General features: G+C 45.1%; 1 long non-coding RNA gene across 1 annotated transcript; it reads right to left on the reverse strand.

Annotated features, from left to right (window-relative positions):
• Nucleotides 1-1,737: 1,737 nt before the first annotated feature.
• LOC106112575 (uncharacterized) lies at nucleotides 1,738-22,986 on the reverse strand. The gene is made up of 6 exons (XR_008744923.1): nucleotides 22,838-22,986; nucleotides 10,895-11,057; nucleotides 6,330-7,351; nucleotides 5,446-5,556; nucleotides 5,016-5,127; nucleotides 1,738-3,114 (listed from the first exon to the last, which is right to left on the reverse strand). It is a non-coding gene; the product is annotated as an uncharacterized LOC106112575 (long non-coding RNA).
• Between the last annotated feature and the right edge of the window lie 3,036 nt (nucleotides 22,987-26,022).

Below are 26,022 nucleotides of genomic sequence, written 5' to 3' on the forward strand. Positions count from 1 at the left end.
AGGCGTCCAGACTGGGGACTGCCACGTTTTTTGGTAAAAAGTATCTGCAAGCCACATGCTCAGGATGATGTGCTCATGCAAGTGAGAGGTTTCTGTCCTGGCACTGGCACTGAGGCTGCAGCTCATGGTTTGCCTGAGGCATGGAGCCTGCACAGTGAGCAGACCTGAAGCGAATGGGTGAGTGATGCTCCTGGGAGATTCAGAGCCAAAGGACAGGCACCGAGGCACCACATTGTCACAGGGAGAGTTGCTCTTGTTACTGCATCTCAAATGGTTGGTGTATTAGTAAAGATCAGAAAGGATGTGTGGGAAAGAATGCATTGGTGTTGTCCCCAGCAGCAGCCATGCTGGAGCACAGGTCAGGCACACAGTGGCTTCAGACCCTGCTGCAGAGGGACTGCAGGGGTGGGCACAGGAGGCTGCTGAGAGCCAGCTTGCACCTGCCTCTGCCACAGCCAGCTGCACCCCTGCAAACAGCCAACACCACCCTTGTACCCTGTACAAAACATACATCCTGCTTCTCTGCCTCCACATCACCACAGCGACATGAGCTTGCCATGTGTGGAAAGGTCAGTTGGTCAAACCTGTTCGTGCACAGGACTGAAAACCCACACATGGTGAATATGGTGCTGATGTCTGGTGTCAGGGAGGCCAAGTGTGGCATGGATGCTTTCTGCTGCTGTTCAATAACCAAAGGAAAACATCTGAGCACTAGTGATCTTCTACAGGATTTGAAATGAACGCAGCCTGGGACCTCAGCATTACTGTTGGCTGTTGCAGATTGGTGATGCTGTATGAACTGTGCTACCAGTAACAGTCCTGATTTGCTGGTGCTAAAACAGACTGCTGACCTCCAGTCTCCTCCCTCCATGCAATACACCAGAGCGCACCTGAAAATTGTGACTATCTCAGGAGATCTCAAAAAATCAGTTTTTGCTACTGCTCCCAGATAGACCTTCAAGCTGTCAGCCCTTCTTTGGTAGCCCAGCGCTTGGAGCAAAACAGAGTATTTCTTGGGCTGCGGATACATCAAGGACTGAAAACGGGTGGCAATACCTTTCTTGCTTCTGTCAAGGCCGCATCATCCCGCCCCTGTGGTACTGAGTCATGGCATTGAGCCATGCTGGGGAGGTGTTAAGCCAGAGCAGAGGTTGTGCCATCGATAATCTGTTCTTGTGAAAGAAGTGTCCAGAGGCACAAGCAAAATCCTGATGCTGAAAAAGAATTAAGTGAGGAGGAAGGGATTTGTCAAAGTGCAGCAACTCCCATTTCCATGAAGTCAATTAGCCTGAGTCAGGTAAGCCCTTTTTCCAGGTGGGACTTCCCTGCAGTGTGCCAAGAAGTAATTGCACATCTGCTGGGTTGCATCAGATCAAGCAATGGGGACACGGGTGTCCACAAAGCAGCAGCAAAGAAAGTATCGTCAGCAGGAATTGTAGGCAAACTCATTATCCATGGTGGGAAGTCAAGCGATGTTGTCTGGAGAGAAGACGTAAGATTTTGTATGTCTTTTCAGACTGCTTTAAAATGGAGGAGCAGGTGGTCAGACTGCCAGCTCAGGTATTGCCTCCTGTGCCAGTGAGTGCCAAGGTGCCAGGTGGGTTTGTGAGTCTCCTCCAGTACTGCATCAGAGCCCTGCTGTGCCAGGCACCACAGGGGTGGAACCAGCCCACATCCCTCCCCAGAAAAGCAGGGAACAGGGAAGTTTATTCCACATGTCATCCTTTCCAGGTTTCTGTAGTATTTATTTTACACAGGGCTCTGTAAAATCTCCCAGCTGGCAGATTTGGTCTTCTGCAGCAGCCTGCCCATGGGAGGCCGAAGTCTTGGTACCGTGTTCTCCTATACTGCTCTCACATCCTTTCCCCTCCCTGCCCTGCTCTCCATGGATAACCCCAAGGGCTGGGGTAGAGGGGGTTCTGACCAGGGTTGAAGGGGTGCATACTGCCCTTCCTGGCTTTTTGGTGCACTTGACCTTTCAGATGCACACTTGGTGTCAGACTTTTCACTGTGACCTCAGATGTGGGTCAACAAGGTTCAGACAAGTAGTGGAAAGAGGAGCAGATGCTCATGCAAGTGTAACTGCAGCACTAGGATCCCACAGCACCCCCTCAAAGCAAATCCACACGAGATACAGAGTCCTTATTCATCTCACTGTGGCACATTTTGCTTACTATTTTTATTTTTACTGTCTATTTCCACTGCCTTACCATTTAGAAAAAAAGGTTTTGGTTAATTCAAGAGAAAAGGAAAAGAAAAGTCTGCACTATAGAAGTCCTTAGATTGCTTCTGTAGGCTGGAAAAAAAAAAAACCCCAACAAAAAAAACCAACCAACCAAAAAACAAACAGTGGGAAAAGCTCATATTTATTTACTCAGTGGTCTCTTTTCTTCAGTTCCAAGGAGCATCTTGTGTACTAAGTATGCAATGTGAGAAAGGTGAGAACTGATAAGCTTCTGAATTGCTGAGATTTATCATCATTGCTGCTGACAAGTATCATGAGCTGTCAATAACTCCTGGATGCTGGAAGCCTAATTCCCATTTGTATTAAGGATATTTGTATCTATTTTGTTGGCACATACATTTTTTTGTGCATATTCATCACATACATGCCCAGTTTGCCATCTTCTTATGCTGTCAAAGTGGTGGAAATAGGCAGATAAATTAGACTTACAGGCTTCAATATTAATTTACAGCTTTCACTGTGTCAGAAGCAATATGGAGTGACAAATTCAGTAAGTCCTTAATTAAAAAAAAAAAAAACAACAAAAACTATCTTGTCTTAACTCATCTCTGGAGTTTTCTCAGAGAGGAAAGAAAAAAGTCAGATTGCTCCAAGGATTAAATAAATAACCCACACTTTACTTCCCTGAGCAAGTACATGTGTTATACCAGTGGGTATAAGCTTCTCACCCTAAACACAGTGACCCTGTTTCCTTGATCATGAGCTCAGAGATGGTTTGGCGTGAGTGGTCTTCCTCCATTCATGGAGATCTCTGACTGTGCAAGAGGGCTGACTTGGAAACAAAAATGAAAGACATCTTTCTCCAGATTTCTGCATGCTGAGATCTTCTCCCTGACCCTCAGGCACCCTGGCATGGTGAGAGGTCAGGCCTGTAAAGCAAATTTAAGAAATCAAAAGGCAGAGAATTAATGCTGTAAAATACTCTGTTTAGAGGTTCTCCTGCCTGCTAGGCAGAATTAGGCAGAACCTGATCTGAAATAAATTGTAATGTTGTACTATGAATACTCCTAACTTAAAAACCCATTAAACTGCTTGTAAGTAATGCCAGTATTTCCAGGAGAGCACAGTATGTTTGATACATCCTGTTGCAAGTCCAAGTAAAATCAGGTAGACCCTCTGTCCCTAGAGAGCAGTTGTTTAGACTGAAGGCCATATGGGATCGCACAGCAGTGCAGCAGCAGTCTGTAAGCATGCATTTAGCTGATAATCTGTCATTAGCTTGGCCTGTAATAAAAGGAGGTTACACAATGTTACTCTTACTACAGGCAAAGTGTGTTCTCTGAGATTCACAGCAGCTTGGCTTACGCTCAACAATTTCACACAAACGTTGGCAATTAACATCTTTCATTCTTGTGCTCAATCTCATAAACAGCAAGAGGGCTCGATCAACTGTTGATGACCTCTACAGGGTTCAGATTCATGCCATCCAGGTTCCTGGCATGGCTGTTCTTATTACTATTAATTTGATAAGAAAAATACCATTAAATTAAGAACCAAATGCCCTAAAGTGTGCCACCTGTGATACACCCATGAAGTAATAGATGTACCCTGCCTCCAAACTTCATCAGGCTAAAAAGATAGCACAGAAATACAAGAGTGGAGGAGATCAGCAGAATAAAAAATGCTTTGATGTGTCAGGAAGTGGGAGAAATAAACCAACAGTCAGCTAGAAAGGCAGAAAAGAAAGGAACTATTCCTTCAGAGTAACACAAGGTTATACCAGCTGCTAATACAGTAAGGTCTATCCAGCTAGAGTTTCTCTGAAGTCCTGGGGCATCCTTGAAAAAATAGGGATTATTGCCCAGGGAAGAAGAGTCTCAAACAAAACCCAAAGGTCTGAAAGGTCCAGAGTAGCCTGACAAGACAGTCTCACATCATACACAGCCACTGCAGCAGTCAGTTTCTCTCTCCCTTCTAAGTCTGGTCCATGTGCCCTTGTTCAGAGCTACCACAGCTGCAGACCTGGCTGCATTTTCACATTGGCTCCCATCTAGTATTTGAGATTTTGTAAAAACAGACAGTGGATGGGTCAAGCTCATCTCAGGGACTGCCTCAGGTCAGGTCTGGTTGGAGGTTGAGAAATGAAAGAGTTATCCAAAAATGCTATCTGAGCACATGTGGTTTTGGAGCAAGACTCTTGTTAGCCCAAAAGAGGGGGTAAATTTTCCCAGGTGTGGGAAATGCTTGGAGGGTGGTGTTGGTCTGATATGGCAATAATTTCACTTTGTGCTGGTCACAAGCAAAGTAAAAATCTGCATTATTCAGGCTGATAATGATCTCTTATAATTTCAATCAATAACTCGATCTTGAGAACTTCATAAATATTAGCTATTTTAGTCTTACTTCACCTCAGAAGACATTTCTTCAGCTTTATAGAGTTTCATGACCCTTATTTGCCTCAGATGCACAGGGGTGTTTTTGCTTTGCATTTTGCCCTCAAGTAAAAAGCCCTCCTTCCTGACACCACAAAAGGACATGGGCAAAGAGCAAACATAATCATGCAATATTTATCACACCTGCATTGCTTCTGGCATGCTCTAATAGATTTGCCTGTTATCTGTAACTGGGCACTTCCACCTCCCAGTGTGCAGATGGTAACCCCTGCCTGCTGGCAGAGAGAAACACCCAGAGAAATGCTATGCCACCTAGGCTGCTGGGACCATTTCATTTCCAAGGTCAGCGTTAGGTAAATAATAAATGCAGGTGCCTGTTTCTGCAGGGTCTAAGGATCCTTTTTGTGGCCATGGAAGCATCTTCATGGAAGCATCACCTTGTTTTTTTCCATGTTCCTGAGAGCCTCTGTGCAGGTGGACAATGGGAGCAACAGAAAGTAGCTGCTGGCAGCTGCAAGGTGTGGGGAGGATAAAGGCTACTCCAGCTCACTGTAAACAAGAGAGAGGAAGTGTAATTGTAGCTAACACTGCCTTGCCCGAAAAAAGGCTGCAGAGCACAGTTGTTAAAGTTCACGCATCAGGCATTGGTCTTTGATCATGACTGGAGGAGCTGCAAGCCCCGAAACACAAGGGTAGGTGCTAAACAGGCTGTTTATAAGGATATGATGGCAGGGTTGGGTAATTGCTTCAGCAATGACAGCAAAGCCCACAGCCGTGAGGAAGGATCCTGAAGCACGCACTGACAGCTGCGAGTCCACCACCAGTCCCGGTGCAGGACTATGCTCACTGCTGCTTGTATGTGGGTACCTCTCTGCTGCTGCTCACACCCGTCTCCATGGAGAGGAGGATGTGGTCGGTCCTGTAACATGCAGCAAGATTAGTCTCTTAAAGTTGGCACCATGCCACAGGCAGAAGCTCCTGTAAGAAACAGCGGTGAGGTGAGTTAACTGTTAACTTGCAAAGCCAAAGCCCATGGCTTCATCCCTGGGAATCCTACCTCCTTTGCACATGTTGTTAAAACTGGTAAAGCAGCTCCACTATCAACCTGTTTCTATGGGGGAATGCTCTCCAACTATGGACATACCCCTAAAGCTCACTCTGTGGCTGTCTTGGCTCCTTCTGCTTCTGCCTTGGCACATGCCTGCCTCCTGCCCCTGCCACAATGTGCCGAGGGATCTCCTGCCCAGAAAACCAGGGGCTTAATTTCCCCAGTAAGCCTGGCCAGCACACCCAGATTTCCACTTACTGACAGTAAGTATCAGTCATTGCAGAAAAATCAATGCGGGACTGTGATGAGGGTTCAAAGGTCCATCATTTAAGTGGTGACTCATTAGGGAAAGACCAAGATTACTTGGTGGAAATTAGACCAAAAATTTCCATTGACTGCCAGCTGGAAAAAAACTGTGATTTTCCTCTGAACTGCAGCAATAGCTAATGAGCTGATAAGGCCTAAACCCTGCAACTTCATGTGAACAATATTAACCTTTGCCAACTGTACAGAAAGGTGCTGCACACACAACAGCAATAAGTGACAACACTGTCATCACAGGAAAAAAAAGAACTGACTGACTTATACTGAAAGTGTCTTGTTAAAATAAAAATGACTTTCAACAGAAGACACAAGATTTCTATCATAATGAGTACAACAAGCAGTTTGAGTCTTAAGGTCACCAAGCCAATGCGTCTCTTACCAGGACCTAGGTCCTCAGAGGAGCAGCAGGCAAACACAAGCACTGGCAGGTAGTATTTTGGAGGGCTTCACAGTGAAACCAGCAGAGAACAAGGGAGCGCAGGAATGCCAGGGAGACCACAGCATGGAGGAGGTGAAAGTCCCTGTCAACACACAAAAGACAATCCTGCAGTGCCACGAGCCTCCACCATGCTGCAAAATGCTCTGCTGACAGTCACTGCCTGGATCATGTCAAAGGTTAGAAAAGGCAGCTCTGGGAACAAAAACTACTTGAGGGCAGCTACTGCCATTGCTCAATCACATCGGGGACATGATCTTAGAGCTGAAGATAAGGTTTAATTAAACCACAAAGTGTGTGAATCCAAGTAGTTGTGCATTCTAGCCATGATAATAAGAAAAGCTGCACCCTGTGCAAACACGATATGATATTGCTATCATTGCTATGAGTAAAACACCCAGTTCGAGTCTTAAGGTCACCAAGCCAATGCATCTAGAGCAAAATTATCTCTAAGGTAAGTTTGTCTTGTACTGAAACACAGCCCTGCCCCTCCTCCCCAGATTTTCTGGCTACTCAGCAAGTGAAGTTCAGCTACACTGACCATCACATCACACTTTCTGGTTGCTCCACCTCTACCACTGAACCTTCCATCCCAGTCCATCTATTTCAAAACTTTTTCCTTTTTTCCCCCTTATGTACCAACTTCCCTCCACTTCCCCTTTTTAGGTCCACTTTGCGGCCCCCTTCAGTTTACTCTCCAGTGTTAATTCCTTCTGAGTGGTATCAGACCCAACGATATCACTGGGTCACGTGTGATACCAGCTATCACGTTTCCTTGAAACTACAGGATAAATAATCTTGAAATTGTAACATGCAGATAAAAATAAAGGAGAACAGAACACTACTGAGCCATAAAGTCAACAGCAACATACCACCATCACCCAGGATATCAGCGGGATGGATCCTAGCATCATTGGTGTTGTGTACAGCAGGGCTAAACCCAATGCTATGAAAGTGATGGAGAACTGGAGCAAACAAAAGGAAAATTAGATCTCTCTTTAGGCTCTTATGAGCAAGCATTTGTTTTCTCATCCTTTGAGCTACCTCCAACCACGCAAACTGAAGAAAATGTTGAATGCTCTTGCCTTTCTCTGGCCAAGATTCAAGTAAACCCTCAGGATCACATCTTTTAGCTGAGAGGAGGAATTCAGGGAATTGCTATGCTTGCTGAACTAAAAAATTCATATATGTGGGCATATACATATATATAAGTATGTATGTATGCCTTTCTGTGCTGGTGCAGGTCTAAGACCTGAAGGTTATTTTTCAAGGTGTTTAGTGTTATCCATCAGTGCCAAATGACACTGCTCTAAATCTGAAGTTTGAAACATTTACAATTGATTACGCTGGTGTAAATGGCACTGGGGCATTGTCACTCCAGAACAGACAAGGCAGCCCGTCCGCCTCCAGCGAGTGCATTAGACAAGCAAAATGCAGTTCAACATGCAGCTCAAGCTGGCATCATTGTCATCCTCTCTGTTTTTTGTGTGCTTGAAAGCTAGTCCAGATCAAGTGTGATGTATTCTACAGGAACATAATGAAGATGTGTACATTCTGCTTAGACAAAACAGTCATTCTTGAATCAGACAAAGGGCAGTCATTTAAACCATTGTTACAGCAGCCTGCAATCACATTCCTAACCTTTTAAAGGCAAAATTCGAGGCACTGAGGGCAAGCACTTTCCTGAAAAGAACCAAATGACATCTGCGGTCACAAAACCAGCAAATTAGCTACCAGCTCGTGAATTTTGTGAGGCACATGTTAGACACTGTGCCCAGTGACAGAACTGCAAATTGAGATGTCAGCTGCAAAAGATAGATTTTCCTGAAGTTTTGGTGTTGGGTTTTCTTTCCCCAAGGAGACTGCACTGTTTACAGCCCTCTGTGTTCCATGTTTCCAGGTATTAGACGTGGCATTTTCAGTTTGCCCTTTGGCTTCTCATTCCAGAGGATTGCAGCTGTTCTTTTATCCCAAGTCACCGCAGATTAAAAATCACGTCATTTAATCAGTGCAAAACTCTCAAAGTGACAATGTGAAACAGACATAAAGCTTCCTGAAACCCACAAAATCAAAATTAGATGACACCTTGGTTTACAATAAATTCAGAGCACTTAGTTTCTTAAGTGTTGTCAAGTACAGTAGAACTAGCTTGAGCTGACTATGTTGAAGCCTGAAAGCGTGAGATTTAGCTTTTGACAGGAAGATATTTAGTGTGCATCTCAGCAAGACAGGTGTGATAGCCAGCCTTGCTGTTCCTGGTAGTCCTCTTCTGGCGGACAGTTGATACTTCAAAGGGTGTAACTGGTTGCAATACAATGAATTGAAACCAATCCCTTTAAGTACAAAATTAGCTACAGCTGTGCAGGTGTGTCCCAACTTAGGCTAGATATGATATCCTTGATAAGTGGCTTATACCGGCAGCCAGGCTGGTAGCTGTGTCAGTGCAGCTGCGTCATCTAATTGTAAAAATAATGTTTGTTTCAGCTAAACATTTTACAGGAACTTTTCAAAAATGAAGGGCTGCACTTGAGCATAAATTACAATGTGCGGATGAAAGAAAACACCTGTGTTTTGCCTTAGACAGCCTCTTGTGCTGGGTTTGCTCCATGCTGAGCACTCAAAAGGCCTGATCTATGAATAGGGCTCCCTACTGCGAGTGAGATAATACAACAAACCATATGTCAAAATACTCCTTTCACGTCATAAGCCATGACTTACTCCAGCCTAAAAAGCTTTTGCATTTCAGAAGTGTTTCATGACATCAGACAACCAAACACACCATGCATTTATATCTCTTCCTCAGTCTTATTCCCACTGCTATGGAAGAAAGACCAAGGCACAGCCCTTGCCCCAGCTGTGGGACACTGTTCGTGCTCCCCACTGTGCCCTCTGCCCAGGACAAAGTTCCTGACACCAGGACTGCCTCGCTAAGCAAAGGTGTTTCCTTGTTCTGCATTTTGATGAGCACCTTCACAAGGAGCACTACTGTTGCCCTCTGAGCACAAGTCTCGAGTGCTGCTCCTTGGATCTGGCAGCATTTAATTGGTTCAGAATTACAGTAGCGACATTAGCAGTTTTCAGTTTGCTTTTAATTTCCAAAGCTTCCAGGTTTTCTGATAGAGGCAAAGACCTATGCCCAGCAAGTAAAAGACTGTAGCAATAGATTTCTTCCACAAGTTTGTTGTCTGTTGGCCTTGAAGGCTGAAAACCATGAGGTCAGTGTAGGCTGGCACAGTAACCACAGCCTGAACCTTAGTGGCAAATGGGACAGTGAAAGTGCACTGAGAATGAAACTCTCCAAACATGCAAGGCTTAACTGAGTTCATCAGAGAGGCAGGTTGAAATGAAACCCAAAAACTCACATAGCTGAAATCCTTTCCCTGGATTGAAAGGAGAAAAGGGCACAGCTGCTGCCTCAGTTGGTTCATGGTTTTGGTAGTTTCCCATGCAGGTTTCTTTACCTTTCCTTTTTGGGTTCCCAGTACAAGAGAGACATGGATGTACTGAAGAGAGTCCACCAAGATGATGAAGGGCCTGGAGCATCTCGTCTATAAGGGATGGCTAAGAAAGATGAGTCTGTTTATCCTGGAGAAGAGCAAGCTCTGGGGGGATCTTGTCAATGTGTACAAATACCTGTATTGTGGTGCAAAAGAGATGGAGCCAGGCTCTTTCCAGCACTGTTCAGTAACAGGACCAGAGGCAATGACCACAGACTGAAACACAGGAGGTTCAACCAGAACATCAGGAAACACCTTTTCACTATGGGAGTGACTAAGCAGTGGTGCAGGTTTCCCAGAGAGGTGGTGGAGTCTCCATCCTTGAAGATATTCAAAAGCCGTCTGGCATGGTCCTTGGCAACTGACTCTAGGTGGTCTTGTTTGGGCAGAAGGGGTTGGACCAGGAGATTCCTTCCAACTTCAACCATTCTGTACAAAGACCCATTAAGGAGGAAGATGCTAAATATTGGGTCCTGGGACAGTCACGCAATGTTGTTCAAACACAGCAGACTTCATTGTTGAGAGGATGGGCCACTGGTTTTAGAAAACAAACGTATAAAAGGGATTGATTTTCACCTTTCCAAACTTTCTTACACCTTGAGGAAATGCAGGTATGTGAGTTGCCAGTGCAGAGATGAACCTGAAAGAAGGACTATTGCTGGAGAAGACATGTAACATGCAATGTAGTCATGTTGAGTGATCTCGTGTCCTGGCCACCCTGCTGCCCACCAGGCCAGGGGGGTTAAGCCATACCACAATGGGACTGTGCAAGAATTAACTGGTCCACTAACTCCGTGCCCTGAGAACTGGAATGAGCAGAGCAGGCAAGGGTGCAAGGGTATATCTCAGTGCCTCACTAGACCATAGGGCAGGTGAGATGCTGTGAAGCAAGGCAAAGGGAAATCTTGAGGTGGTGATTAGGATCAATAAACATACATCAAGCAGAATGTGAAGGTGGTATATCAGTGAAGGGAACCTGGGACTACGCCATCCACCACAACCCCCACCTACCTGAACTGGCATGGTGGCATGGCAGGATTTCCATAATTTGAGTAGCCCAAGGGGAAAATAAATGAAGGTTCCACTCTCCTCTGGTGTTGGTCAGTGCTTTACAAGGAATACATCCTCTCTCAACTGCTTGTAGGCCCATGGAAGAGGAAGCACATCTGCAGATCTCAAGGAGAATAGAAAAAGGCAAAGGAAAATTAAGAAGTGGCGATCAGTGCTCAGTGAGCTGTGCGAGCCACTCTAAAGAAATCTGAGTCAGCTTCCAACTTTTATCTTCTCCCCTCTCTCCTGCTGTTCTCTTCAGGCACCATTATAGCCTGAGCTGCAGGAGGACAGGAGATTCTTCTGGGAGCCCCAGTACAAAACTGGAGAGCACTTTTTTTCAATTAGTGACTTGACACTGTCCTGCACCCTGCCTTTGAGCAGTCTCCCCAGGGTGAGTCACCCACGGGTAAGAGAACAGGGACTGATCTGGCAGGGAGACTGCAAGGCTGCCGATGATGGACCATCATCCCAGCTACCACTGCTCCTCAAATCCCTGCAAGCAAGACAAAAACAAAGGCCCATCAAGACTTTTACCCTTTCATCTGCTGAGACTATGGGAACATCACAGGACAACAACCTCCTTACTGGTGCTATGCACAGGGACAAAGAACTAAAAAAGATGAGGTCAACAAGGTAACCCCGAGAACACGTGATTCATCATCCTATACCAGATATTTCCCTGCACAATTGTTTGGGCTACTGCCCACACACGCACATTGTTGCGAGCAAATGCACATGTTCACCATGCCTGCTGTGGTAAATACCACACACAGTTACCAAGCCTCCACTTGAACTTGGTGCTAACCTTTTGAAGGGAAAAATCTGAGACAACACGGTAAAAATCTGATTATCCTTTTATATCAGCCAGTAATCACAAGGACTGCTTTGTCAGATAATTTGGAGCAGTAAGAAGAGATGAATCTCTTTTTAGAAACATGTTTTACATGAACAGTGCTTTATTTGTGCTTAAAGTACCCAAAATCAAACACCTAAATGTAAGTATACATATCCATTTGGCTTTACGTAAAGTTAGAAAGTATATTCTCTCCAGAATTTTAAGATAGTCTTAATATTCAGAATGGACATTATAACATGGGAAGAAGGACTAAAAATTAAATTTAAAAGTCAGAGAAAAGTGGTAAACCCAGCACAAGAGTAAGCAGCTCCTGGCAGAAACCAGACTGTATCTCTCAGACTGTCAAGCTGGGGCCAAGCTTTCAATAGCAGATAGCAGCGGTGAGTGGTCTGTTGCATTTCTGAGCACTTCTAGCACCTCTCTACAGAAAAATAAGTAACTCTGAGACCACACTGGACACATGCAAGGACCAAGGTCTGAAGATCAGGCCAGGGGACAGCCAGCTCATGATGTTTGTAATTGCTAAACACCACATGATTCATAATTCACCCAAACTCCAGTATCTTCATTCAACTGAAACCATGAAACCACAACATAAGCTACCAGTAGATCCAGAATATGAAGAAACAGTTCAGGGAGACAACTGTACATGTCCTAGTTACTCTCCTCTAGCACATGCCACCTCCATGTGACAATGTGTGACAACATAGTGTCACACACCCTGGACCTCTGTATGAGATGGGTGATGAGCCAAGGCTGACAAAGCTGGCAGCCCTTCCTCCCTCTCTGGCAGGAGACTCAGTACCTGCTGCTGAGCATGGTGCCCCCGGTCCCCTGGGGCAGAGCCAGGACCCTGGCCCCCGCTGAGCAGAGTCACTTCGAGCCATCCTGGCCACCCATCCCCATGGCACAGAGGCCTCTGAGCATGCTTAGAAAGCATCATCCGGAAAAAAAAAAAAAAAAAAAAAGAAAAATAAAGTTTTTCCTCAGCATTTACCAGAAAGCATGATGATACCAAGGCAGAAGGTCTGAAAGTTGGTAGTAAAAGGACCCAAAAGTCTTTGCATCCTGGATTTGAGTGATGCAGCATGCTTCTCCCTCCTCCTTGGGGAAGCACGGTGCAGGGCTGTGCTGTGGAAAGTCCTTCCCATGCTGGTGCTCCCTTCCGTCACCTTTGCCCACCCTTCTGCACAGCACTCCCACCATTCTCATTGGTCATCCTCATCTGCTGGCCAGCAATTTACGTTGTGTTTCTGCAGCTGCAGTTTTTTCCATTTTATTAAGTTAAAATTCTGTCTATATCTAACTAGATCTTTCCAGCTACACTTTTTTTTTAGCTCCTCAGTGCCAGAAAGTTATCTTAAGTGCTTTGCCTTTACTTGGACCTTTGGAGGGAGGTGAGGGAAATAGGGAATTTCAAGACTTCTGGAAAATAGCAACTTTACCAACTCCTCTCTGAAATAAGCATGCTTCTGTTTCTCTTTTTAAGCAAAGCCATTTGTTAAATCACTCACTGCAGTGAATTTTAGGTGTGCTCAATAGTTCACAGGAAGAAATCCTGGGTAGAAAAAACACAAGGAGGCTAACGTATTTCCCCTCTTACAAACCAGAAAAACCCCAAGTGTGCTTCGACACACAGATAAAAATACTAATGGTCCAATTCTGTACTCAGCCATCCATCGTAAGGCATGAATGTTACAATGGTTGCACCACTAGAAAATTGCACCCACTGCAAATTTTTCCATAGCCATCGCACACAAGCAAACTGTAATGCATAGAAGGAATATTATCTGAGTAGTTTGCAAAGATGCGCAGGTGCAGTCAAGGGCAGGCTGCCTGCCTGTCCCCAGAGAGCCTACTTGGTGTGGCAGAGGCTTTCCTGCAAACCAAAACTAAGCTCCCTAATGCAGCCTGGCTTCTGCCTGCCTGAAGGGAACTTGTCTGCATGGGGTGTTGACAGAAAATTACCCTCCATCACCATTTGCAGTACAAAATACAGTGCCAGTTCCCACACAGAGATACAGCAGCTAAAACTGTCCCCAGTGTGACAGTCCAGGAGAGACAAGGCCAAGAAGTCCCAAGATCTGCCTGCAATGTGCCAGATTTTCCTGATAGTAAATGCTGAACAAAATCAACAACGCAACAACAGCCAGAGATATTTTGGGTTGACTCATGGCTTTTCTCACAAAGATTTTATGAAAAAAAAACCTACATGGAATTGTTAAGCATTGTTCCATAGGCTTGTCCCAGGTCAAGCCATGCTTTGGTATGCAAGAGTTTCCTTTTGGGCTGCAATCCAAAGGTTTTTGACAGATCTGATTTCACACAGATGTTCCAGGATTTTGCAGCTTTTTGTGGGGAGTTTTTCTGTGCATTAATAGAAATGCTTTTTTGAAACAAATTCCTTGTAAGATTATCTCAGCTTGAGGAATCATGCTGCAGGTAGCATCCATGCCTATATATCCCACATACTTCCTACTTTCATCCCTTGCACAAAGCTGTCATTTATGCTTTGCCACACTGTACAGCTGCAGTAGGATGAGGCCAAGGAGCTATTCAAGACAAATGGCACTAAAGATACAGGCATGCAGGGTGCTTCCTTTCTCAGGAAGACTATGCTGTTGCCTTTGTCTGTCTTTTTTTTTTTCATTCCTATTCCACTCTGCAAGATGAAAACAATCAGTGCTGCCAGAGAAACAGAAAGCCAGTAGGTAACAGCGATGACCAGCCACAGGCTTGCATCAGTTTACATCAGCCAGGCTCACTCCTTAGAGAACAATTTTACTTTATCCTGGAGCCTCAGATCTGAGCTCCCCCTCCATTCTCAGGCATGTGCAATGGAGGGGGTGTGAGCTTAGCCATTTTGTGTTTCTGTGTGGCTAATGCAGGATTGCTGCTCTGTGACAGTAAAAAGCCTGTAGGAAGACCCAATAATGAGCAGATACTGGCCTGTTTGACCTGGCTGACTGACGTGAGGGCTGGAAAACTTATTACCATGTTCCTAGCCCCCTTTGCTGGTGTTCAGACAATAATGTCCGGGATGGGCCGGCAACCCATTTGCCCACCAACCGGAGGGCTGTGCCACACCATTGCTACCAGGGCAGTACTTGGTCAGCAAGTGCAGCTGGCTGTGGGATGCTGCTCACGTGCCAGTGAGTTTGCTGGGATTTAACTCTCCCCTGTTAAACAGTAAGTTCCTGGGACGTGAGGTGCTGCTCTCCAGGTGCCAGCCAAATAGACATTCTGAGAAAACACACCTGGAAGATGTTTGCTTCACACAGCTATGCTTGACCTAGATGCTATCATGTACATCACGGTCGAACATCAAAGCAGCATGCCTCGAGGAGTGGCTCTTTGTGCCGTGGGCTGCGGAAGCCCTGCGTCCTGCCACCTGGTCAGCAGTGCCCACGTCCCCAGCACTGTGTTGGGCATGGCACCACGTGTGCCACATGCTCCACTCCCCCGGGTTAGCTTTTGCGCACCCAGACTTGGCTTTAGCAAAACTGGAGACCCAGTGATGGGGCTGTGCTCTCAGTGGAACAGGGAAAGGGTTGGTAATGAGAAAAATGATGGCATGCAGTGTTACTAAAGCTGGCTTTCAGAAAAACTTCCCATATTAAACAGCTGTTCAGATGTCAAAAAACAAGGGGGGGAAGAAAAAAAAAAAAAGAAGCAGTAAGGGACCAGTGCTATCTGCAAAGCTCATCGAAGTCCAAAAGCTAAATCAAAATCTTTTAATGAGGATAAATAGTAAACACCCAGAATAAAGATAATACTTGAGATATTTAGATAATACTAGAGACAGCCTAGAAGAAAAACAGCATGGTATGTGGCATTTAAAGTGCTCAGTTTCAGCCTGCTTCTGCTCAGGTCACAGCTCTGATGTTGTTAGGAGCAAGTTACACCACGTGGGTTGCGATGATGTGCAGTAGAGGCTCTGGGTCTTCATGGCATTTACACATCTATGAAGCCTGAAGGTCCTCAGACTGGTTTCTGCTCTCACACAGTGCAGCCACCTCTGCGGGCACACAGCAAATACCACAGCACAGTTTTCTCACTACCCCTTGTCCCAGCATGAGTGTAGTGCTGCAGCAGGTGCGCAAACATCTGTCCCATGTGTTTCCAAGGAAAAAAAAAATGTTCAGCTTCCCCTGTGCAGTGTCCAGGGGCTTTGTCCAATGTCATCAACATACAGCACTTTCTGTGTATTGTTTTGGCAGAAGGACAGCCACAAAACTTTGTGCTCCTTCCTGAGTACATGGCCTGAAAAAGCAAGTCCAAGGTACATGCACAATGACTTAAATCTGCAGAAGACATTTGCAGACATGGACACCCAAGAAATGCTAGTCTCAGTGAAGCTATTCATTAGGAAAGAGCAGTTATAGCTAAAAAAGACTAATTCCAAATAACACTGCTGGCAAATCCCATTCAAACAAGACACGGAGGACGTATCCATTGCCTTATGCATCATATTAATGCACCATTGTCAGTCAAACCAGAATGAAGAGGGTGGAAGATACTAGATTTTAAACTGGCAGCCTTTTATATTTTTGCACTGGAACAAATGAAGACAGTGAGGAATCCAGCCCTGTGGCTCCTAGATAAATAATAAAGCTTCTCAGGAATAGCATATGCTACCTTGTGGAAAAAGTCAAAGCTAAGATCTTGATTTTGCTTGTATTTCTGTAACATCTGGTACCTTGCTGAAAGCTTACTGTGTTTTAACAAAAGGTCTTTTTAGAAAGTAGGAATGCAAACACCTCCAGACAGCAGTCAGGCAAGCATGCAAATCAAAAACTTTTTTCATTTACTAAAATAAAGTGTTATATATTCAATAGAAAATAAAGAGGAGGAGGTTTATTAACAGTACATTTTCTAGTTTTTTCCTATTTACATGCATGCACAAACAGGCATGCCTTATATTTATTTAAAATAACATAAAATGCATCATCCTAAAGAAAATAAAATAGGAGTTAATATGCAAGTCAATATATTTAGTTTGAAAGTGAATATATTGCATATAAATACGATATGCACATGGTTAATGTTGCTTAGCTAGCTTAAAACCAAACCTAATGCAACATGCAACTCAAATTCCCACAGCTTAATATATGTTATGACTGAGCTGCATGCTTTAATGCCCATTCATAAAACCTAAATCACTTAGCCCAACATCCAAAAACCAGCATGTGCACTGAAACCTGGGCTAAGCCACTAAAAGCAACACTGTCTGAGGGTGTGAGTGCACTGCAGCTTGTACTGCTGGTGGTGCCGGCTGCTGTGGTTCTGTTCCTCCTGCCAGCCACCAGACGCTTCACTGACCTCTTCCACATAAAACAACAAACAAACAAACAAAACCTCCCCCAAAAAATCCCTCCAAGTCCAACCCTGAATACTTTTCCTGCTTTGCAGCTGGATTTAGTTTGCTGAAACAGCTTTGCAAAGAGTTTAGCAATCACTGCAGCCAGAGCCAAGGAGGGGCATTCAGAAGCTGTCTTGACTTCCATGGCCTCTACCCAGCTGCACCCATGCCTTGAAGCTGTCAGGTGCTCTAATTTCTGCTGCTAAGGGTCTCTTTCAAGGCATGCCTACAACTTGCACGGTCTTGTCAAGCTCAGGGAGCCCACGCCCCATGCCTCAGCCCGCTGGAGGACCAGCAAACACATTTGTCTAAACCAAGACAGTTGCACTTCTCAGGGACTCATGATAGGTGCCAATCTTTGCACCAGCTTTCTGAATACCAGGACACTCAGACAGCAGCTTTACCCAGCCTGCCTTCCTCAGTGCCCTAAAGCATCTCCAGAGCATCCCCATTCCAACACCCCGTGGCTCCGCTTTCCAAGTTAGAGACAGTGGGCTCTGACAGAGAGCCTGTGCATACCCTGAACTCAGCAGAAAGCCATGCTACACCCACCACATGTGCTGCCTGTTCCCACATCTCACCACCCCACCAGGCATGGCATGAGCAGGACCAGCTGGTGGTCAGCGTGGTGGTGGCCATTAAGCCACCACAGCTGCCTCTGTGTTTGTGCTCCAGCAAGCAGCAGGCTTTTCTCACATGCAAGTCCTTCAGGAAGGTGCACACCAGCAGGACATGCATGGATGGCTTCTGTGTGAACTGGTACCACCTGGAAATGGAGAAGAAGAGCAAACATGGAAAGAGCAATGTTGGTCCTTGCCTGCACCAAGCATACAGAAGAGGACGCACCTTGTTCCCATAGATATGCTGTTGGGCAGGGAGAAGCTGCCTGTGTCTGCACTTGGCTGGGAGAGGAGAAATGGGAGGCAAGAGGGGAAAGAGTAAATCTAGAGGTAAGATGAAGACACTAGGAAGATCAGACAGGAGAAGAGGGAAGCCTGGCAGAAAGACAGGAGGCACAGGGGCAAAGAGGAATGCTTGATGTGAAGGATGGTTTGTAGATTCCCTCACCCAGAAAAGATCACTGTCATCCAAAAATGCAATGAATGCACTCAGAATCTGTGCCCAGATACACACATCAGGGATATACAAAACTGTCCTGGTTTCAGCTGGGATGGAGTTAATTCTGCTTTTAGTAGCTGGTGCAGTGCTTGTTGGTTTTGGTGTGGCAAAAATACTGTTAACACACTGAAGTTTTTGGTTGTTGCTGGATGATATCTATACCAAGTCAAGGACTTTTCAGTTCCTTGGGCCCTGCCAGCAAGAGGGCTGGAGGGGCACGGGAAACTGGGAGGGGACACAGACAGGGCAGGGGTGCCCCAAACTGGCCACAGGAATATTCCATACCATGTGATTGATGTCATGCTGAGTATGTAAGTGGGGGGGAGGGTGGGGGGGGGGTGGAGCAGGAAGGGGGCCACACTCAGTGTTAGGCATTTGTCTTCCCAAGTAACTGTTACACATGACGGAGCCCTGCTTCCCTGGGGATAGCCAAACACCTGCCTGCCCATGGGGAGTAGCAAAAGAAAATGTTTTTCTTTGCTTGCATGCACAGCTTTTGCTTTACTTATTAAATTGTTCTTATCTCAGCCCTTGACTTTTGTATTCCTTTCCGAACCTCCCCATCCCTCTGGGTGAGAGGGGAGTGAGCGAGCAGCTGGGGTCAAACTGTGACAAAACCCCATTTATTTTCTATTTTCAACCAGTTATTTCAGGAATGACTGATGGAGCCACCAGTCACAGTCAATGATTATAATCAGCAATCCATTTGTATTGTTTCCCTTTCAGGCTTAGAAGGACATAATTGGCTTTTGGTTCAGAGTAATAGAATGCTTTTTCCCCTATTTATACTGAAGTAAAATAATTTCAGATTCACAAACCGAATGCTTGCACAAAGGCTTGAATGCTGCTTCCTGGCTGAATGCATCTATTTGTTCATTAACCCATAATACAGACAAGAAATTCTGGCAGGCCTGACCAGCTGTGTTACACTCCTGAACCAAACATACTCTTTGAAGTCTGGGTGTAGGCAGGAGAGCCTTACTAGTGCAGCCTAGTGATGCCTACAGCACTTTCAGTTCCAGCTGTCATCAACAGAAGTTCAAAGTCTTCAAAAGCCCAAGTCCAGTTAGACCCTCAACAGTACACAGTAGCCAGAAACTAAGTAAGTGAAAACCAGACTTGGTATTCTGGGTTTGGGGGGTTTGTTGGTGGTTTTCGGTTTGGTTTTTTTTTGTTTGTTTGTTTGTTGTTGGTTGTTGTTTTTTGGTTTTTTTTTTAATCTGGCACAAAAATGAGAGGTTGCATAGTTATTGATTCCTGCTGGTAGGAAGTATCAGAAAACACTCAGCTTCTCCTGCAACAAATTTTACCTACAGTTAACGAATTAACATGGCAAAAGCCCAAATATTCAGGTGCTTTACATAGCTGCTTGTAATAGCTTGCCAGTTAGGCAGACACACAGCACAAAGGTTAAAGAAACATAACTGAGAGACTAGATATGCACCTAGTCTGTACAAAGGAAAATTGCAAGGACTTAGAAGGAGCCAGTAAAATAACTTGATTTATATGATTAAGACTTGCCATCAGGAGGACTCAAATACACTTGCTACAAAGGGCTTTTATCAGAGATCGGAAATATATTAGGGTATGCATTGCTCTGGCATACACGCTCCCTTTTTACAGAATGTTGATGCACATATGACAGAGAGGCGGTCGTGCTGTCATTCAGAAGAACCTGGTCTGGCTGGAGAAATGGGCCAACTGGAACTTCCTGAAGTCCAGCAAGGAGAAGTTCAAAGTCCTGCACCTGGGAAGGAACAACAGCAGGCACCAATATATGCTGGTGGCCAACTGGCTGGAAAGCAGCTTGCCACAAAAGGATCTGGAGGTGCTGGTGTTCACCAAGTTGAACATGAGCCAGCAGTATGCCCTTGCTGCAATGAAGACTAGTGGTGCCCTAGGCTACATAAGGAGAAGCGTTGCCAGCAGGTCAAGGGAGGTGATCCTTCCCCGCTACTCAACACTGGTGAAGCCACCCCTCCAACAAGTTCATGAAAATGCCACAAAGGTGATTAAGAAACTGGAGAATCTGACATATGAGAAGCTGAGAGAGACGGGATTGCTCAACCTGGAAAAGAAAAAAGCTCAAGGGGATCTTATCCATGTGTATAAATACCTGATGGAGTAAAAGAGGTGGAGCCAGGCTTTTCTTAGTGGTGCCCAGTGAAGGACCAGAGGGAACAAGCCCAGGCTGAAACACAGGAAGCTGCCCCTGAACATCAGGACACACTTTTGCTATGAGGGTGGCTGGATAGGTTGCCTACTGAGTTTGTAGAGCCTCCATCCTTGGAGATGCTCAAAAGCCACTGGATGCAGTCCTGAGCAACCTGCTATAGCTGACCCTGCTTTCAGCAGTGGGGCTGGACTAGGTCTCCAAAGGTCCCTTCCCACCACAGCTACTCTATGGGTCCAAGATTCATGTCTAATTCTTGGGGGGGGGAACGGCACCACAGCTCCCCGACAGCAGCACATGCATCTGCTTTTGGATGGACAAGGGAGTAAGAAGGTCCTGTGCTACAAGGATGCTCGTGGTGGGCTATTTGGTGCTGCTTGCAGCAGCAGTGATTATTTATCTTCCACCGAAGAATCAAATTCTCCATTTTACCAAAAGCAGCATGGACCCTCTCTGGTAGGGAGTAGAAATTCTTTTGTCACACAAAGTTTTCTTAGTCTGGCGTCTTCTGATTCATTGCCTACGGACTTGTGGATATCTGTAGAGTACTTCTAAAGGACACACAGAAATTAACTAAGCAAAGTAAGCCTGTGATAAAAAGTCTTCAACAGACCATCCAGGAAAAAGTTTAAGGATCTATGAACTGGGCGAACAGAGGATAAAGGCTGCCTTTGAGTTAGTCAATCTGATCAAACTCAAGTGGGTGGTGATGCACTTTTCTCCCCTCAATATAGGCTTCAGCTAGGTGTGGAGAAAAGTCTAGGAACCTGAAACATTGCTAAAGAGATGGGTAGCAAGGATGTGTCTTTTACAGGAATACTGCAGTGAGACTCTGCAAACAACCTACTTATCTTTGAATAAATGCTAAGTGAAGACTTCCCTTTTTTTAATTTTTTTTTTTTTCTTCTATTGCCACCATGGTAGGAACCAGTCCCTAGCAAGGGACTGCCGAGCATCAGCTGTGTCAGACTTACACTGTCTCCATGCTGTGGTACATAGAATCACATTCACCAACCAGCACTCGAGTGTGTCCTTCAGTGCCCTCTCGTTTTCATCCATTGCTAACAATATGGAGGAGGTGGTCATTTCCCTTTGCTTAGGTGAAACACATCAAGCCACTGATGTCAGCGTTGCGATGGGAGCAAATGGCTGTCACAGATGCAGCAGACATCAGAAGTGGCTGCAGTGCAAACCAGGTGAAGGCACACAGCAGGGAAGTTCTGGTGCATAGCAATGAAATGGAAGAGCTTCAGTCTCTTCAGACACTTAACCATCTCTGGCAGCCCCCAAAAAAGGAGGAAAAATGGCCTATTTAGGATAACAACAACAACAACTTCCTGGGGAGTGAGAAGCTCAAAACAGTTCACAGCCAGAAGAGGCGAAAAAACAGCAACGTGGTACTGAGAGTAATAAATGGACCAATTCCACAGTATATTTTTAGAGAGGAAAGCTGCTGGGTTTTGGAGGTGGCAGAAAGGGGTTAGTAAAAAGGGCCTCCTTTATTCTTTAAGATACTTTCCTTTAGGATCTGGTCTGAGTTTAGACTTAAAGCAACAGCAGTGAATGCTACTCATGCAGTGTAAAACGTCGTAACTGTGTGGCCAGCAAATTGTCCTCTGTGGTCCTGCCACCTATCGCCATCTGTGCCAGCCGTTTGAAGGGCAATTTCCCCTGGGATACCTGGTAGCACTTTTATTTTGAGCAGCTCTTTGGGTACATGGCCGCTGGGCATAACTGCTGCCGAGCTTAGGCCACTTCACCAAGACTCTATGAAAACCAGCCTCAAGGCAGACCCTATGCACAGGTACAGTCCTTCTTGCTTTGTGGACTTGGTTTTATTACTTTGTATGTCAATAGAGAATAGGTTCACTGCTCAAAAGCAACAGACTGCCTAAGGCAGAAAAGCACCAGCTTCTCTGTTAATCATGGAACAGAGCACTGGAAATGCCAAATTTCACTTCCGGTGCTCATTTCAGCTACAGCTTTAAGCCAAATGAAATAATCTCTTTAGCCATCACCTGCTGCATACAAAAGCGATCTGCTTGACAGGCAAAGCACAAAAAGGTTATGCAGTTGTATTCTGGCTGCACAAAGACTGTGTTTATGGAAGTACCACTGAATGTCAAATAGGACTGTTCACTCCTAGCAGAGTTAGCATACTGCTGACACATGATGAGATCATTGTTGGTGTCAGTCTGCATACAGACAAGATACACCTTATGTTCACATGCAGTCAACCTTGACCACATGCTACATAGGTCTGCTTAACTGTCATCATAATTGCAGGAGGATGCCTGAAACCCACCAATGTTTTAAGTCTGTGCTGTTCTAGTATCTGGAAGTAAGGCTGTTCCTAGTCCAAACCACCAGGATTAGACAGGTTGTACTTACAGGACAACGCTCCTTCTAACATCTGCCAGCTCGCTTCTCCCTCCCCAATATGCTGCCTGCTTTAGACAAATGGACTCCCCAGGTCCCACAGCATCAGCAGAGAACCTGCATGGTAGGGAAAACCACCATACCAGCAGCAATGTCAAGATTAAACGCCATCTCAAAGCTGCAGACACTCCTAGACTTGGGGAACGTCCAGATCTGTCTGCTCCAGCTGCAGCTCCCTCCCCATTCAGCCAAGGTGCCAACAGTGACACACCATCCTTATCCTACAAGTCATCTGCCGGAGTCTGCATGCCAGTGAACACTCCCAAGACATGGGGAACCAAAATGAAAAGGTCTCCAACTGGTCTGTAACCAGGAGACAACAGCTGCAAGTTCTCACATCTTGCTACTCAACTGCAGGGCGGGCAGCAAGCCCTGCTGTCTTGCTTTCCTCCTTTGCTAGCCACCCTACATAACCCTAGAGCAGATCCTGCTGAAAGCCCCATGTCATTCACAGGAAACAGGCTTATTCTAGAGAGCTAGCTTTGAGAAACATCTTGGAGGTGTCCGCCTCTAGGCAAGAACCCTTAAAAACCTTTCTAAGGTTTCACCTCTGTGTTATTCTTTGTTATTACCCAACATACTGCAGAAGTACCCCGACATACCCATATTCCTTCACTCTGGAGCACTAGTGACAGACAAATTTAACCTGCATTCACTACAGTTCGCTCCCTGTTTCTGCTCCCCCTCCTGCACGTTTCTGTCCTAGGGGGAAAAACTCCTGTTACAAAGACCTTCAGGGCAAAACAGTTGTCCCAAGAGGGAAGCGCAGAAGCCAGTGAAACTGAATAGAAAGGAGTCAAGGTGACAAAAGTCTATGCCTTGTCTTGCTTAGCTTTTGGGGGGCTGCCAGCTAAGGAAGCACCCCTCCGTGGAGAGTTATTGAGATGACCCAAAAGGCTAAATAAGTAAAACATTGTTCAAGTTTACTAATAAAGGAGTCCAGGGGGAAGAAGAAGAAAAAAAAAAAAAGCGCCACCCTGGTATTTTTCTGAGCTTTCCTCTGTCTGCTGAGAGATGAAACGAAACTCAATACCAGTCCCAGTGGCTCATGATTTATTTAACTTTGAGCTGCTGGCTTTTTATATTAGAAAAACATTATTTTACCTGTCTGGTGCACCTACAGGAAAGAACAGGCTTGTCAAAAAAGTCAAGGCTTCTTGAAGATTTTATTTTGGTAATAGTACATATATATTTTTTATATAAAAGTTCATATATAAAAATGTATGCACATATAAATTTGTATCTATAATTGTATGTATGTGCAAGTAGAAAAATAAGCTTAATTATACATACTGACAGAATCCCCCAACGGCTTCAATAGTTTCTCCGTATTTTCTCGTTTCCACAAGGTCAGGGAGTCTTTTGAATGTGTTACTGCATTTGACATGCATACCATACAAATCTTCCCTTGTCTCTGCACCTCCCCCCAATATTTTGGTATCAGAGAAAAGGAAGGAGCCACTGCCACCAAAGATAAGTTACTGTGGAATATATATATATATAAAATACTCCTTCAGGCAACAGGCAAGCCTCAAAGGAGGAAAAGCTACTCATCATACAGGAAGAGCAAGGGGGAAGCCTAGCAGAGCTTTAGATTCGAGCTCACCAAAACCCTGTGAGCTGACCGAAGTTTAACACAGGCGCAGAGGATGCAAAGCCCAAGTCAAGAACAGTAACTCCCTTCATTTCAAAGCCCAGTGAAGAAATTTTTGACAGCTCCTGTTTCATGCTCCCAGTGACCTTACTGGCTTCCTGCACAGGCACACGACCCTGACCTCTCCTATCCACCCACAAGCTGGCCACATAATAAAATGGCCATCAGTTCCAGTTGGCATATGGGTTTGGCTAAGGCACCTCCTGCCAGCAACAGGGAAAGAGCGCTGGGGGGACATGTGGAGGGACGGGACTGAAACAAGCAGCAAGCTGCAAGCTTCCATTGCGAGCTGCCTGGTTTGCACCTCTTGATCAATCATTTAGGCAAAAATACTTGGAGCCAAGTAAGATCAAGCAGAGGATGCATATTCTCCCCAGAAGCAGGAACCACACATAAGTAGCATCCCACTCTTTATCTGATGGGCATTTAAAAAAATAAAGCATTCCAAAAGCTGTCTTGGAGAGTATTAGAGACACTACTTTTCTTTTTTTAGTCTTAATTTACAGGAATAAGCTGGTAAACTTTTAACCTGGGCTAAGTGTTGAGACAAGCATCAGAAGCATCCTTCCACTGAAAAGCCTACTGATGCACTTCTTTCCATATACAGCCTGCAGGGCTTCAGCACAGTTAGTAAATGTTTACAAGACACTAAAACTGCTTTTGAAAAGGAAACACACTGGACATAACCTTGCAAGGTTATAGCTGAACAGTGACAAAGCCTTAGGATCCACAAGACCTGCTGGTTTACCTGTAGCTGAACAAGACAATTTGAAGGGAGAACTGGACACTGATCTGCACATAGGACTTAACTGAAAACAGAGCCAGCTTTCAGTAGAAACTGCTACAAAAAAAACATTTTCAGCAAAGATTTGCAATAGTCAACTGCAACTTTCTATGTGAAAGAGGTAATCAGTCTTCTAAACACAAACATGGCAGTGTCTAAACCGGCCCAAAGTGCTTCATTAAACCTTGCTTCCTTACTGAAAGGTTCAAACTCTTAAGGATCAGACAAGCGGTGAAAGCAGAACTTGGGGCATCTAACCATAACAATTATCACTTATTCAATTGTCTAATAGCTGGCAATGGAAAATTGTTTGTGCAGTGCAGAAGAGGTAACCTTTAGAGCAGTCTGACTTCAAACGCTCAGAATCTACAGGATACACAAAGCCAGTGGGGCTCGGTTCTGCGGGGTTGTCTTAAAGCACATCCCAAATCACCGACGTGAGATACAGTGCGGTTCTACAACACTAAGGTAGGAATCATACAGGCCTTCTTCACAGTCAACATGAAGGTGGAGATGACTTTCCTAGGGGAAGTTCTTATCTGCCCAGACATGAGCACTGTTACGGGGTAGCTGTGTCATGAAATTGAGTTTGTTTGAAGAGCTAAGAAAACACCTTTATATTTAAACTTGTGCATTCTCTCTGCATATCCAAGTAGTAGACCAATGCAGTATAATCTGAAAATTAGTTAGAAACTTTAC

This window comes from Falco peregrinus, chromosome Z (assembly GCF_023634155.1).
Source record: "Falco peregrinus isolate bFalPer1 chromosome Z, bFalPer1.pri, whole genome shotgun sequence".
NCBI classification, from domain to species: Eukaryota; Metazoa; Chordata; class Aves; order Falconiformes; family Falconidae; genus Falco; species Falco peregrinus.